This window comes from Carlito syrichta, unplaced genomic scaffold, assembly GCF_000164805.1.
Source record: "Carlito syrichta isolate Samal-C Ts95f unplaced genomic scaffold, Tarsius_syrichta-2.0.1 Scaffold303211, whole genome shotgun sequence".
Lineage (NCBI taxonomy): Eukaryota > Metazoa > Chordata > Mammalia > Primates > Tarsiidae > Carlito > Carlito syrichta.
Window position 1 is genome coordinate 2,748 of NW_007247307.1, and position 4,821 is coordinate 7,568.

General features: G+C 45.1%; 1 long non-coding RNA gene across 1 annotated transcript; it reads right to left on the reverse strand.

Moving 5' to 3' along the window:
• Positions 1-2,682: 2,682 nt before the first annotated feature.
• LOC110595644 lies at positions 2,683-3,917 on the reverse strand. Its single transcript, XR_002481965.1, has 3 exons — positions 3,740-3,917; positions 3,459-3,586; positions 2,683-2,808 (listed from the first exon to the last, which is right to left on the reverse strand). It is a non-coding gene; the product is annotated as an uncharacterized LOC110595644 (long non-coding RNA).
• Positions 3,918-4,821: the final 904 nt, after the last annotated feature.

A 4,821-nucleotide genomic window follows, 5' to 3' on the forward strand; every position in this document is an offset into this window, starting at 1 on the left:
GGGAGCAGCCACTGCACTCCAGTCTGGGCAACCGAGTGAGACTCCAACTCAAAAAAAAAATGATGTGTTCCCAAAAGAGATCTGAAAGTCGGGTTTCTGGGTGCAGCCTTTCTTCCACTGGGACATGTTGGCTCCGATAGGCAGTGTTCATCTCTCTTTGTGTCAGCACTGGTCCTGGGCATGTGTCACGCTGTTTTTGAATTATTTGTTTCTGTGTCCTCCTCCTAAACAGGACCGTGAGAGCCTTAAGGACAGCAAAACTTTTATGTCTCCAGTACTGGGTCCAGGACCTGCAACTAAGGTGTTTGATGGATGCTAACTGGGGAAATGAAAGGGCCTCTGAAAACCGTCCAGAATCAAGAGATTCTTCCACTCTCCTCTGTAGGGTAGACACAGAGTAAAGATTATCAGAAGAAACTGGATTTCTCACAGAAATCACTGTGATTTGACCCAGAACCACTGGGTCAAATATGTGCTTCGAAACTTGAGGAGGACATGAACCCCAGGAAATGTGGTCAGGACTGGAACACTGGGTCCCCACCAGAAAGCCTCTCAGAGAATGACATCACAGGGAGTCACTGGAGGACAGAGACTCTTGTGAAGTTGAATTCATAGGTATGTATGTTGGGACTGTGGAGCGGGACCCTCTATTCCAAGCTTGGAAATTTGTGTTAGCTTTTGTCTTATTTTTATTATTGGGACATGGGTTTTCGCTGTTGTTCTGGAAATCGTGATGAGTGGAAAGGGGACATGGGGAAGCCTTCAGTAAAGATCTTTATCAGGATCAAAATGGTTCTGGGCAAACCACATCTTGCATGGTGTATCTAATCAGGAATAATCCCCTCTCCCTCTACATGACCCCCGGATATGGTACTGAGCCCATCCTGGGTGACAACAGTGCACCCAGTGGAAATGTGTTGGGGGCTGGAAGACTAAGGTTTGAACCTGAACCCTGCCACTCATTAACTGTGTGACCTGGGGCCAGTCACTCGCGCTCTCAAGTTGAAAAGTTGGCCTGGGAAGGCTTGCCTGGGAGAGCGGTTATGGGATGCATGTGCCCTTAGCTGGGGCCTGGCACATGGTAGGTAGATGCGCAGGCAAGAGAGCGAGCATGCCAGCTCCAGGGATCCCAAGAATTGGCCCTGGGGCAAAGTACAGTGGGTGACATAGGACGAATCACCACTGCAGTCCTAAGTCTCATCGGAAGCTGGGTTTTTGTGCCTCCACGTGACTCCCAGGCTCCCGCCGCAAACAGCTTCTTCTGTCTGTTGTGTTGTTTTTTTTTTGAGTCGGAGTCTCACTCTGTCGCCCAGACTGGAGTGCAGCGGCCGCTCCCGGCCACCGCAGCCTCGACCTGCTGCGCTCTGGCGATCTTTCCGCCTCCGCCTTCCAAGTAGCCAGAGTTACAGGCATGCGCTACCATGCCTGGCTGATTTTTTTATTTATTGTAGAGATGAGGTCTCGCTGCCCAGGCAGGTCTTGAACCTGCGGGCTCAGGCCATCCACTCACCTCAGCCTCCCAAAGGCGCGGGATGACAGGCTGAGCCACCGAGCCTGGCTTGTCGTGTTTTCCCTTCCTTTTCTCATTATGCCCGGAGACTCTGACTAGATCCAGAGACAAAGCATCAATGAACTCAAACAACCTTTAGAACGTTTATGAGCCTTCTAGAGAAGAACTCACAGGGCTTGATTGCGGCTGAGATGGCGGCTGAGCGGAGGGACTGTGAGAGAAGGGAGAACTAACAGCCTGGTCTTGTGGGACAAAGGTGTTTTGGCGTGGCCAGCAAATGGGAAAGTTTCCATTGACATCCTGACTTCTAGTATTTTTTGGTGAAAGTGAGACGATGAGACAAGTCTGGTCCACATTCCCTCATGGCAGGCATCTGGTGAAGCAAAGCAGGAGCTAACATCTTAGACGGCACAGCTCTCTTGGGCTCGGCAGTAGTATGCCAATGCTACAAATAATCTATAACAATATACGGAGGTTAAAATCAATTGGAATCCCTCAAATTCCATATAACAATCGCATGCATATTTTTATGGTTACACACATGCATACAATTTGACAAGAGTCATAGATATTCTTTTAAAAACTCAGACAATTTTTTATACAGTTTTTTTTTTTTTTTGCATCTTTCTTACTTCCTTCCTCCTCCACTGAGCACCACATTTAAAAATACGGTGTAATATCTGCCACACTACATTAAGTAGATCACTGCATCTACATTCAGTCTGAGCACTGGTTTCTGTGTGTCACCCTCCATGCGTGACGGCTTCTCTTACCCTGAGCAAACTGCACTCTTTACATCCTCGGGGGCTGCCAGACCAGACAAGGTCTGTCTGCATATCAGAAAGGTAGTTCTAGAAGCAGAAGGAATTGTTGCTGGAAGAGGGACAGATGAAAGGAAAGAGAAGGATTAAACTTGAAGTAGAAAGAACAGCTAAGCAGCTGTTACAAGCGTTCAAGCCAGGCATTATGAAGGCTCAAACTAGGCAGTAGCCCAAGGGGATGGCGAGAGGACAGATTCCAGAGATACGTCAGGGATAAAATCGGATGAGCTGGTGACCGAACCTCAGGAGTGAAAGAAGGAAGGGGAGGCTTTCAGGCCTCAAAACAAGCCAAGGCCATGTTCAAGGATATTTATTGCAACCATTTTCATATAATAGAAAAGTGGAAGTCAAGTAGTTGAATATACTGTGGTGCTCCATCCTCTGGGACATGATGTTACTTGCTGTCATCAGCGTGAAGTCGCACGCAAGCCAGCTGCATTGGAGAGCACTCCTCAGACTATCACTGAGTGAAATGCACTGAGGAACATAAATAGATGATCCCATTAATAGAAAAGCAACAACCGAGAAGCTTAAACATGGGTGTGGGTGTGGATGTATATACATACGTGTGTGTGTGTGTGTGTGTGTGTGTGTGTGTGTGTGTGTGTGTATTTGATTAGGATTATATAAATAAACGAAAAAGCATGACAAATATTGCACAGTATTTTTAAAGGTGGCGCTCAGTGGAGGAGAAAGGAAGTAGGAAGGAAGCAAAATAATCGATATTTTAAAAATTGCCTTTGAGTTTTTTAAAGAATGTCTAGGACTCTACTTTTGCCAAATTGCATATGTATGTGTAACTAAAAAAAATGCGTGAGACTGTTATATGGAATTTGAAGGATTCTAATTGATTTTAATTTTCTTATATTGTTATAGATTATTTGTAAAATTGGTATAAAACCCACACAGTAGTGTGGACTTAAAACTGCTTTTAAAATTTAAGTTTATTAATTTAAAAAACACAACAAGCCCGGGTGTAGTGACTCACGTCTGCAATCCCAGCACTTTGGGAGGCTGAGGTGGGTGGATTGTTTGAACCCAGGAGTTCGAGACCAGCCTGGGCAACATAGTGAAACCTCTTCTCTACAAAAAAATCTTTAGAATTAGCTGGGCATAGTAGCACGCACCTTGTAGTCCCAGCTGCACAGATGCTGAGGTGGCAGTATCGCTCAAGCCCACGGAGGTCAAGGCTGCCATGAGCTGTGACTGTCGTGATCGTGCCACGGCACTCCAGCCTGGGTGACAGAGTGAGACCCTGACTCAAAAAAAAAGTGAAATAAAATAAATAAAACCTTCCAAAAAAACACGCTAAATGTATTTTCACAGCAGACAACACAAGCCAGGTATAGTTTTTCAGTCAATTCAACATTCCTCTCATAATAGGCCTAAGCCTGCTTCAGCTACTTACCAGCTGGGTGGATTTGGGCGATTGACTTGATTTTTCTCTCAGCCTTCTTATTTGAAAAATGAGAGTGATCATTTCCACCCTGAAAGGTTTTTTGTTAGAATCCAGTTAAAGAACATCTATAAAGTGGCTGACCCGTGGTAGGTCCTCCACAAATGGCAGCTGCTTTTCAACACCACCCTCCACACCTGCTGCCGGGTGGCACGGTTGGTGATTGCAGCCATGGCCGTGAGTTCCCCCGCACATCCACGGCACTCTTCAGTTCCAGGGATAACAGCCTCCTCCCTTTTCTCTCAACTGTGATCAGTTGCTAGAGGCCAGGAGTGAATTCTGGGCTGCCGCCCAGTGAGCAGGCATCAGGGCTCACGGGCAGTTTCTTCTTCATCCTATTTTTAGCTGCTCTTAGTTCAAAACTCACCATGACATGCAGAGTATGTTTTAAAACCTCCCGACCACGTTTAATTTAACCAATAAAAGCCCTTTCTGTGTAAGTTTCTGCAAGTTTTTCTTCTGCTTGTCTTGAAGGTGTGTCCATACTGTAAAGAAAAAGATTAAATAAATGGAGGATTCAGATGTGATAGTATTACGAGGTGCTAGATAATTAGCTAATGTATTTGCAGAGTCGCTCCCTCCTCCCTGTCCCACAAATTTAATATAAACCATTTGTGCTTTTGACACAGACATGGTCAAATCGCTTTGAAAGAACTAAAATCACCATATATTTGCATATTTTTTCAGTGTCTGTACTCCTAGAGAAACCAGACATGTTTCAGGTAAAGCTGTACTATGTTGACACTAAAGTTGCTTGAGGTATTTCCACCTTTATTTTTAGCCAAGAAATTCCACATAAGACTGGATAAAACTTAGCCATTTGATTTGCTGAATTCTCTGTTTTATTTCTAACTATATCACGGATATTGGGGAGATGTATAAATACATTTACAAATGTAAATCTAAATCACTTGAAGATTTCCTTAAAGGCTGGCACCTTAAAGCTCGAGACTGTGCTATCCTAGATCTTTTCAAAATACTCTGGGGGCCGGGCATGGGGTAGCTCATGTCTGTAATCCCAGCACTTTGGAGGC